This window comes from Eutrema salsugineum, unplaced genomic scaffold (assembly GCF_000478725.1).
Source record: "Eutrema salsugineum unplaced genomic scaffold, Eutsalg1_0 scaffold_19, whole genome shotgun sequence".
In the NCBI taxonomy this organism is placed as follows: domain Eukaryota; kingdom Viridiplantae; phylum Streptophyta; class Magnoliopsida; order Brassicales; family Brassicaceae; genus Eutrema; species Eutrema salsugineum.
This window is the reverse complement of record NW_006256838.1, coordinates 2,038,289-2,050,572: the sequence shown is the minus strand read 5'-3', so window position 1 is coordinate 2,050,572 and position 12,284 is coordinate 2,038,289.

The following is a 12,284-nucleotide window of genomic DNA, read 5'->3' as shown; positions in this document are numbered from 1 at the left end:
GTCAATACCCTCCCGACATCCTTTTTACTTCGTACTCTCTCTCCCTTTCTTTCCTTACAAAAAACAAAATGTATTTATTTACTTTTTTTTTACTTATTCACTGTGTTCTCACATTATAATTCTTTGTTTAACACTATAAATAATTCTTTGTTTTAACATTATAAATATTATATTAGTTGATCATTGGATGTGTTTCACTTTCATCCCACTCAGATCGATGTCCTCCATCGCTGCAAAAATGCTTGCATGTTTCATTAACATTTGCTCTTTCTTTCCCAAACCCAAGACTCATATATATTTTATTTGTTCCCTTCATTTTCACTATTTATTTTTATTTAGTTTCTTCGATATATATAATTCTGAATTCGTGAGTTATATACAGTGGTGGAGGCACATGTTATGAGTTGGGGTCATTCACCCCCAGCGAAATTTAAAAAATTGGTGTAATTTAATAAAATTTAATCATATATACTTCTACTTGATTCCAATAAAGAATTTTTCTGGCTCCGTCACTGATTATATAATATATTTGTCTGTGGATCTACTCATCTATCTCACCCATAAGATTTTCCAAAATATAAGTAGGATTCAATATAAAATTTTTTTTATATGATTTCTATAATGATTTGATTTATTATTCTATTAACGAGACAAACTTCGTTAATATATTCTCTAGATAATCAACCACCATGCATATGTCCTTCTCGCTTCGTTAAATTACTTCGGTCATAACGAGCAATTTCATCTTTGAACCGAGTTTCTTGGATTTTGAGTGACGGCATACTTTAGTTTAGTACCGTGGATTTTCGTAACAGTGAAATAATTGAAGGTAATAGTGCAGATAAACTTGATACAATATGAATTCTGAAAAAGTGTTGTGTATTAGACAAGAAAAAGTTTTGGAAAAGTAATTTTGTTGACGAATTCGGAAAACAAAAGGTAGAAAAAAAGATCAAAAGTTTCTATATGTTTAGAATTTAAAAAAAGAAAATCAATATTTATGATTAAATATGACGTTTCGTTGGTCATTAAAAATAACACGATAGTAAATATGCAACATGCCTAGCTAGTTGCTGTTGGTGGTATATTCCGCTCCCCGGTCCGGACCGGTTAAAGACCAAGACCGGTCCAATTGACCCCGGTTTACGATGGTCTTAGTCGAAATGGGCCTGGCCTGACAGTGCGGTCTATAAGAAAGAAGTCCAGCGACGAGAGGCGGTGAGAGCTGAACGAGAAGCCCTAGAACGTCTCCTCACTCATGTAATATAAATAGTAGAATTGTTACTGTAGAAGGGGATTTTTCGGACCCGGAGAATAGAGACCTGAATATTGTATCGAGTTCGTCGAGAGACCTCCGAACTGAACGAATTATAATTGAGAACTTAATAAAATCTTATCAACTTAATCTCTTTCGAACTCAAATTACCGAACCGACCTCAAATAGTTGAATATCGTAATCAACAGTTGCCTATATATATATAGATGCAACGTATGTTTTCGTGGATGATTAATCATTAATTTATATTGTTTTTTTTCTGGCGGAGATCGTAAAACTGCTAGTATGAGGCTGCGGTGCGTCAAAATTGTTGTTAGTGCAAATAGTAAAGGTGTAAAGTGTAAACTCATATGGAATTTAGCTCAAAACTAGTTTGGCGTTGAGATTCAATGCAAGAGAGAATAAACGGTGTACCGAATGAGTTTTAGATTTGCGCATTTGCGAGTAGTATAGACTTGATTCAAGAGAATGAATTGGAAGAAGAAAAAATCATTAATAACTTTGTCTCTTTATTTTATATATAAGATGTGCATTTGTCTATTTCTTTTTTTCCCTTACAACTAAAATCTTGAAGGCAACCTCAATTTATGAAGGTGGTGGTATAGAGAATTAAAACCTCGAAACAAAAACTTGGATGATCAAGATTTAAAGGTTAGTCTAAATTTATTTGAAGATATTTTTTATTAATGTTAATATCATTTTAAAAATAAAACGATACTTTTCTTAAAGTTAATCAAAGAATTATGTGCCGAAAATCCATATTTTTTCATCACGAATACTTGTCTTCCTTCACACAAAGGGGTTTTCTACACAGAATTTGATGAGATATGTTGTTGTCAATTAAATTCTCCAATGACCAAGTTTGTATATTCAGTTAAAATCGATAATGTTCCTCAACCAATAAAACAGTTTTATTAGATTTATAGACTTCCTTTAACTATAAACCAAAGCAGCCTAAACTATTCTACCAGATTATTACAATAAATGAAGTAGAATCTTATATATATTTTATGATGTCTTAAAAGGGTGTTTCAACATGGATTGTTATGATGCCTGACAAAAAAAAAACATAAAAAGCAAGTGGAAATTGAGCTTTTTAGCAAAAAAAAAAGGCAAGTCAAAATATACATAATTTCTACTTAAATCATTGGAGTACGTAGTTGAGCTTAGATATATAGCTATATAGCAATTCTTTCTTTTTGTTAATGTTTAGATCATCAATTCGTTCTTGCTTTTCTTGAAATTTCACTAATTTTTTTTACCAAAAAAAAAAAAATTTCACTAATTTTCTCGTATGCGTACCCACCAAACAAGAAAAGGTGGTCTAAAGATTTTATTTAAACTTTATTTGAATGCTGCACTCATATTTTCCTCCTTTTTTTAATATTCACCCTTTTGCTTTAAAGGAAAAGATAAAGTTGGAAATTTAACAATATAGCTGCGTCGTTTTTTAGATATAGAAATACGACTATATTAAATAATTCTTCTATATTAAATAATATTATAATTTAAAATGATAAAATTCGACTATATTAAATAATTCTTCTATATTAAATAATATTATAATTTAAAATGATAAAATACGCCCCTATCGGCCTATCATTTTTGTGCAAAAAAAAAAAAACGCTTCTAACTATCATAACAAATTATGAGAATAATTAGAAGCTAGATTGCCATGAGTGTTGTGTGTATGCGATCGTGTGACTCGTGTCTATGTATATAAGCATAATAATATCAAAAGAGTAGGTAATATACACATTAGGTGAAGCCTAGAGCTTGTGGTACACTTCCTTTATATTTGAATTGTCCAAAAGAATTTAGTAGCTTACTATTTCTCTTCCACAATGTCCCACCAACATATTATATATATATATATATTTATATATATATATATATATTGATCGGTACAAATTTCTTAGGGTCTGTATTTATAATAGAAAGAGTCGTGCAGAACATAGAACCAATAGAACAAATATGGTTAATGCAGAAGAAAAAAAAACGAAACAAACGACATGGAACAATGATTAAGAATAGTATACTAACTATAAGCGATATTAAAATATAATTAGTTTTGTTCAACGAACTAATTGATCAGCCAGTACACTTTTTACTTCTTCTTTTTTAAAGACGTTTGATCGTATTCCGTCAATCATTTTGCAAACAGAACGTTAATATTTGTATAGTAAATCCGACTGTCATAAAACAATTTGAGAAAGAAAATAAAATGACATGCATAATCTATAGTAGTTCATCCAAAATATGTGAGTTATGTTCATTTTTACACCGTAATAGATTTCACTATGTTAAAAAAATAGTAAGAGTTAGAACGTTTTCACTATCTACGTCCAAAAAAACGATAAAGAATAAACAAAGGAAAAAAACACCGTAAGGCAAACCATTCCCGTCATCGTGTCTTCATGGTGGACAAGGATTAAGCTCCTTGACACACAAAAATTATTTTTACTGCATTTAGACCGTAATGTATGCCATATAATTTAATTAAAAAAATGAATAGATATGTATTTATTGCGGTTCAATCTCAGCAAACAGAAACACTATTTAAACCTTTAGTCGTAGTATCGATAAAACTGTTTCAAATAAGAAACATCACATGCAATTTAAATGTTCTATATGTCATGGCCCGACACATAAATTTTAAAATTTATCATATATATATTAATAAAACGTCACATCCAAAATAAAACCTAAGCACAAAGATGGGCATAGAACCATGGTGATGGCTTCTCTCTCCTTCTCTACGCACACACACACATATATATATATATATATATATATATATGTATAAAACAAACATACAAATTAGTCACAAGGTGTGGCTTAGGAGGGCCCAGCCTCTTGTAGAAGGCCCGAAGTCTTTATTGTGTTGAAATTACACTCAGTATGAGTTTTACCTACTAAGACCCAAATTAGATCAAATTCCTAAGAATGTTTCTCTAGTTACGTGCTAAGATCACGTTTTCATATGCCCACCTGATTGATAACTAAAGAGACGGCTAGCCCTCATTCATCTCAAAACGCATCAAATCATTGTTATTACCAATTTACCAATTAAAAAATTAATAATATTCGGACTTCAGTATCCATTGCCACTCTTATGAAACTTAGCCGAAAAGAAAGTACCAACAAATTCCCTTTCTTAATAATGAGAATCCTCTCAAAGTTAAACATCAAACCTACGTGTTAGAAAAAGAAACCTATTTTCAACCTAGAGTGTTGATAAAGCTTACTTACGTGCCAATTATCTATTAATCTATAATCTTATTAATTACAAAATGAAGCTAAATAACTGTGAATTGTTTAGTATTTAGTTTGTGAGGTAAATAGTCCTCGATTAATTGCGATTGTAGCCGTAGAATTGACGCCATAAGTGTTAAACTATAACTATATGTTTACTGCCTTTAATACTCTCTGATCGTAGCTTTACGTACGAAGAAGAAAATTTTAAAATTTGAGGAGGTTGAGTTTTAGATGGATTCATCAAACATTCTTTTAATGGGATCAAAGTTTCTACAATTTTGTTAGCTGTGAATTATTCAACCACAGTATACTATCAACATATTGCTATATTTGTTTCCAATATACGAATTGTTGGTCATGCATCTATTTATACATATACAGTAAATGCTGCAATTGATCAACTTATGATGCGAATGTGTTTAACATAATTAACTTCGAATTAATGATGAGGTTCAACCGTCCAAGTCCAATGTAGATGTTACTGGTGAAAATAGTACTCATGTTTATAACCTACATATATTGCCAAAAAACAACATTGCAATTGCAACAGTGAACATGAAATGTTCTTTGAGAACATGTGGTCCGTTTTGTTCATAAATAGTGTCATGATGGATATATAAAACCAAATTATGTCATCACGAAAAGATAAAAATACTAGCTAGTGTGACAATAAATTTAAGATCACGATGTTTATTAATCTTTGGAACTTGATTATATATGCCTAATCATCAAAACTTTAATATAGGAATTAAAATTGAGATATGTAAGCCAACTCATGTATTCAAGATTGAATGGGTTTTGTGAGAATTGTAAATCATAATATTAGTTTGGACCACGATCGATATGTGGTAGTGTAGGTCCATATATCTTATATTCTTCTAAGACCGAATCGTCTAGAACATATATTCTATCATTACTGAAATTTGCATCATAGTTGGTTTACCCAACAAACATATATAACTCACTCGGTGAGCAAAAAGTTTATTCGTGATAGAGTTTGGGTCTCCGCCAGAGAAAAATGATTTTATGTTTTTTTCATGTCTCACTTATTATTTGTTTTTTCGAATTTTTATGTTTCACTTATATTATCAAGTATATATTGGTTATAATTTTTATTTTTATTTTATGGACGGAAAGCCTAGCTAGCACGTCCTAATTATATTCCATCTAACGTCGATAAAAAAAAAGCAGAAAATATTCTACTTTAATTGTTAAGCATCCTTAATTTTCACATAACCATTTAGCTAAACAAATTCCACACATAACCAAACAAAAATCAAAAACAAAAATCACGTGTTTTTATTTCACCGACTATAATAATAGTTTATTCTGTTACAGTTAAATTTGTTGCGCATTTTTATTCGACAAATATTTCATTCTTCCATTGTTCATTATTTTGAATATTCAATTGTGTTGGTGTGTATTATATAGAATTATAGATTTATAGATAGATTATTGGGTAAAGTGGAGAAGAAAGAAAAGGAACAGTGAGGCAGGATCTGCGGTGGGGATTTGTACATTCAATGATCTTACCGTTTGAGGGAAAGCCGACCATTGATGCGCACATCAATGCAATTGCTTCCCCTTTTTTCTCTTATAATTTTTCTTTGATATTACAACTCCAAATAAAATGGTATTAATATGTAATAACATAAGGACAAGTGATTATTTTTTTGGTGGTTTTATTGATACTCTGCATTCAAAACAGAGTTCAACAAAGATAACACAAGGGCAAAACGACACAGCAGAAGTCTTTTTGTCTGAGAAGATAAACGAGATGGGCCATATGATGCAAAGGCCCAAGCAGCGTGAACAGAAGGCTCAAACTCACAAGCCCACAACAACACAACGGTCATCTTCTTCTCTGAATAACGACAAGAGGAGAACTGATTCAGAGGAAAGCTCAGAGCAGCTGGCAAGGGTTCGTACAATCAAGATTCAAAATCGGTTTGATGCTTTAGCAACATCATCCGATGCTTGACACCTGGCCTAGGGTTTTAGAGTATTCTAGAATGAGTTCCTTATATAAATACTAAGAGAGGTTGTAACTCTTCTTTAAGCCATTATATTTCAATGAAAAAGAAAATGTTTTAAGCTTCTGTATTCTCTAAAATCAAAACTTCTTCATGGTATCAGAGCCAGGTTCCATGGAACTCTCCATGGACCTTCCGTTACCCTCTCTTAGTATTACCACATGTGTTACAGTCACTCTAAATGATCGTAACTATATTCTCTGGAAGTCTCAAATCGAAAGTTTTCTCATCGGCCAGGGCCTGCTTGGGTTCGTAAATGGAGCAGTGGCTACACCACAGAAGACCATCACCACAACAGGAGCTGATGGTGTCTCTACTACAACTCCAAACCCTGCTTATACTCGATGGTTTCAGTACGACCATGTTGTTCAAAGCTGGCTGCGTGGTTCGTTCTCTGAAGACATTCTCAGTATCGTTGTTGGATGTAACACTGCATCTGAGATCTGGCAAGCTCTTGCAAGTCACTACAACCGTGTCTCTTCCTCACGTCTCTTTGAGTTGCAGCGCAAGTTACAGACGGTCTCCAAAAATGGAAAGACTATGGCTGACTATCTAAAAGAAGTCAAGACCATTTGTGACCAACTCTCTTCGATTGGAAGTCCAGTCACGGATAAAATGAAGATCTTTGCTGCGTTACATGGCTTAGGCCGTGACTATGAACCAATAACTACTAGTGTAGAAGGTTCTATGGATCGTGACCCTCTTCCATCTTTTGAAGATGTATCTCATCGTCTCTCAGCGTTTGATGACCGACTTCAGAGCTATCTTACTCCCACTGAGGCCACTCCACATCTCGCATTCAACATTCAACAGTCCTCACAAGGTTCTTACTCATTCAGAGGAGGTCGTGGACAAAGCAACAGAGGAGCTCGAGGAGGTCGTGGTTGTGGTTCATTCTCCACTCGAGGCCGTGGATTTCACCAACAAAACTCATCTTACAATGGCTCTAATGACATTTCTGAGCGGCCTACCTGTCAAATCTGTGGAAGACGTGGTCACAATGCTCTTAGTTGCTGGCACAGATTTGACAACTCTTATCAGTATGATGGAGGTCACTCTGCAATGGCTGCTCTCCGCATCACAGATGTCTCAGATAACTCAAGTCACGAGTGGTTTCCAGATACAGGGGCTAGTTCTCACATCACCAACTCTGCTCAGAATCTTCAACACTCTCGACCCTACACTGGTACTGATGCGGTTATGGTTGCTGATGGAAATTTTCTGCCAATAACTCACACAGGTTCGACTGTCATTGCCTCTTCATCAGGTAATCTACCTCTTAATGATGTTATGGTCTGTCCTGATGTAGCAAAGTCTCTACTCTCTGTTTCACAAATTACAAAGGCTTACCCTTGTTCATTTGAGTTTGATTGTGATGGGGTTGTTGTTAAGGACAAGGTCACCAAGAGGCTAATAATGTTGGGCAAAAACAGTGAGGGTCTTTATGTCTTGAAGGACGAATCTGCATCTCATCCTCAGGCGTTTTATTCTTCAAGGCAACAAGCTACTAGTGAAGCTGTCTGGCACCATAGACTTGGTCAACCCAATGCTCAAGTTCTGCAACAGTTAGCTTCGTCTATGTTTATCAGTGTCAATAAAATGTCCAGTCTGATGTGTGAGTCATGTCGACTTGGTAAAAGTTCTAGGCTTTCTTTCTCTGCATCTGAATTTGTAGCTACTCGGCCTTTACAAAGAATCCACTGTGATCTTTGGGGCCCTTCTCCAGTTGTCTCAGTTCAAGGGTTTCGCTACTATGTAATCTTTATTGATAATTGGTCAAAATTCAGCTGGTTCTATCCCTTGAAACTTAAATCAGACTTCTATCCAGTATTTACTGCATTCCAGAAACTTGTTGAAAACCAATATAACACAAAGATTGGTTCTTTTCAATGTGATGGAGGAGGAGAATTCACAAGTACAAAGTTTGTGTCTCATCTCTCTCAATGTGGTATACAACAGTTAATATCATGTCCTCACACCCCACAACAAAATGGGTTAGCAGAAAGAAAGCATAGACATCTGGTTGAACTTGGACTATCAATGATGTTTGAGAGCTGTCTTCCACAACGGTATTGGGTAGAAGCTTTCTACACTTCAAACTTCTTGATAAATCTTCTTCCCACCTCATCATTGGAGTCCAACAAGTCACCGTTTCAAGCTCTAACTGGGTCTCCACCAAACTACACATCATTGAGAACCTTTGGCTCAGCGTGTTATCCTACACTCAGAGACTATGCCAAAACAAAGTTTGACCCTCGATCTCTCAGGTGTGTCTTCCTCGGATACAATGATAAGTATAAAGGTTATAGGTGCCTTTATCCACCAACAGGGAGAGTTTACATCAGCAGACATGTAATCTTTGATGAAGAAGTGTTTCCCTTTCAAACTATGTACTCATCTCATCATCCGTCTAACAGAACAGCTCTCTATGATGCTTGGCTTCAAGGAGTCAAACAAAAGAATGAGTCCACAACATCTTCGACGTCTCCTTCTTTGCCTATAATGATTCCTGCAACTGCAGCTGATCTCCCTGATCTGAATGTACCTGATTGCAACAACATTTGTGAACCTGTTCCAGTTGTGACTACTGATGGTGGAGCTGAATATTCTGAGCGTACGGCATGCCTTGATCATGTTCCTATTGGCGACAGTGTTCATGCTTCACCAAGCAGGACAGTCACTTCACCTGTTCAGGAACAATCCGACACAACATCTGAACCTGCAGTTACACCCTCCAACGTGGCATCTCACCCCATGACAACTAGGGCTCGTGCAGGCATCATTAAGCCAAACCCAAGATACAATCTCCTCACTCAAAAGGTATCATACCCTGAACCTAAGACAGTCACCGCTGCATTAAAGGATCCAGGGTGGACTGAAGCTATGAATGAGGAATATGGTAACTGCAAATTAACAAAGACTTGGTCTCTTGTACCATATACTCCTGACATGAACGTTCTGGGCAGCAAGTGGATATTCAGAACTAAGTTAAATGCAGATGGTACACTGCAGAAGCTAAAGGCTAGACTCGTTGCTCAGGGCTTCAATCAAGAAGAAGGGATAGACTATTTAGAAACTTACAGTCCAGTAGTTCGTACTGCTACTGTAAGAGCTATACTACACACTGCAACAACTCTGCAATGGGATATCAAACAGATGGATGTACAGAATGCATTCTTGCATGGTGATTTAACTGAAACGGTTTATATGAAACAGCCAGCTGGATTTGTTGATAAAGCAAGGCCTGATCATGTTTGTCTCCTTCACAAGGCTCTCTATGGATTAAAACAAGCTCCAAAGCCTGGTTTGATAAATTCAGCAACTATCTTCTTGACTTTGGCTTTATCTGCAGTGTGAGAGATCCATCACTCTTTGTCTATGCTCACAACAACAACATCATTCTTCTTTTGTTGTATGTTGATGATATGCTGATTACAGGAAACAATTCTGATGTCTTAAAGAGGTTGTTTGAAGATCTGCATCATCATTTTCGGATGAAAGACCTTGGAAGAATGCATTACTTTCTCGGTATTCAAGCTCAGTTTCATACAGATGGAATGTTCCTCTCGCAACAGAAATATGCAGAGGACTTGCTGGCAATATCTGGATTCTCTGACTGTTCAGCCATGTCAACACCACTACCTCTTCAGCCTCACAAAGTTCCCCATCAAGACGAACCTTTCGAAAACCCCACATACTTCAGAAGTTTAGCTGGGAAGCTTCAATACCTCACATTGACACGGCCAGACATTCAATTTGCAGTCAACTTTGTTTGTCAGAAGATGCACGCGCCTACCGTATCAGATTTCCAACTCTTAAAGAGAGTCCTCCGATACATAAAAGGCACTGTAACAATGGGGATTCTATTCGCAAACATTCAGATTTCACAGTTAGAGCCTTCAGTGACAGTGACTTTGCTGGTTGTCCGAACACAAGGCGATCAACCACAGGCTACTGCACTTTTCTTGGCAGCAATCTTATCTCTTGGGCATCTCAGAAACAACAGACAGTGTCAAAGAGCTCCACCGAAGCTGAATATAGAGCTCTGTCAGAAACCGCTTCTGAACTCACTTGGATAGGTTCTCTTATGAAAGATCTTGGAATACCTTTACATGCTACACCAGAGCTTTACTGTGAAAATCTCTCGGCGGTCTATCTTTCAGCAAATCCTGCGTATCACAAACGCACGAAACACTTTGAGACACACTTTCACTATGTACGAGAACGAGTTGCTTTGGGTTCTCTCCTGGTTAAACATATTCCATCGAAGCTTCAGGTAGCAGATATACTCACGAAATCCTTGCCGGAGTCTTCTTTCACAGATCTCAGGTTCAAACTGGGCGTGTGCCTTCCTCCCACGCCAAGTTTGCGGGGGGATATTGATACTCTGCATTCAAAACAGAGTTCAACAAAGATAACACAAGGGCAAAACGACACAGCAGAAGTCTTTTTGTCTGAGAAGATAAACGAGATGGGCCATATGATGCAAAGGCCCAAGCAGCGTGAACAGAAGGCTCAAACTCACAAGCCCACAACAACACAACGGTCATCTTCTTCTCTGAATAACGACAAGAGGAGAACTGATTCAGAGGAAAGCTCAGAGCAGCTGGCAAGGGTTCGTACAATCAAGATTCAAAATCGATTTGATGCTTTAGCAACATCATCCGATGCTTGATACCTGGCCTAGGGTTTTAGAGTATTCTAGAATGAGTTCCTTGTATAAATACTAAGAGAGGTTGTAACTCTTCTTTAAGCCATTATATTTCAATGAAAAAGAAAATGTTTTAAGCTTCTGTATTCTCTAAAATCAAAACTTCTTCAGGTTTTATCAGATTAATAGTGTATGTAGAATAACAATAGACAAACACGATCCCAAAAGCTTAATTATTGTGAATACACTTTAGTTTTCTCCAGGGTTCTCGTACTTGATTAGCAATTTTTGTATGTAATTAAATTCCCATGTGTTTTTCAACTTCTGTTTTTTTAAAAAAATATTATAACTAGAACATCCATTATATGTGAACGTATAATCTATAACAAAACTCAAACTTAGCAAATACTGGGATATATAATACTTCAATTTTAGCACCAAACTCACATATTTTAGGGCAACTGATAAAAATTTGGACAATAATTTAGTATGCCATTGTCACTATTAGTTTCTTATATTTATCCAGATTACAAAATATTTTTTAAGTCTCAAACTGATAAAAATGGCTTTTTATTATAAAAAAAGGCTTTAAGATAAGAAAATTTGTTTGGGATGAGAGCCAATCTACAAAAAGCAGTGACATTATCTTTGTATGATGTATCTGCACCTCATATGCGTTATATATTTATTTTTTCTATTTGTTGTCAAATAGGTACTTTGATTATGTTCCTTTAAATTTTTATATTTATAAATAATTAAATAATCCTGTTTTACTCATAATAAATATCAATTATTCCTTCCATACAGCTAATTTATTAAGATTTTTGTTTTTGTCATATTGGCTAGAGATTACTGTCTTTGGTGAATGATTTTTGTTCGTAATAATATATATACTCTTCAACCTAGCTAGCCCTAATCCTCAACAACTATTGATATTAATTTATTTTTACTTACATTTTAACCTATAGTTTTATGAAATTGCATCCGTTCTTGTACGTACACTCAAAATCCACAAATAAGAAATGCTTTAGTAATTACTTGCATGCTATTAATTTGGTTAGTTGGT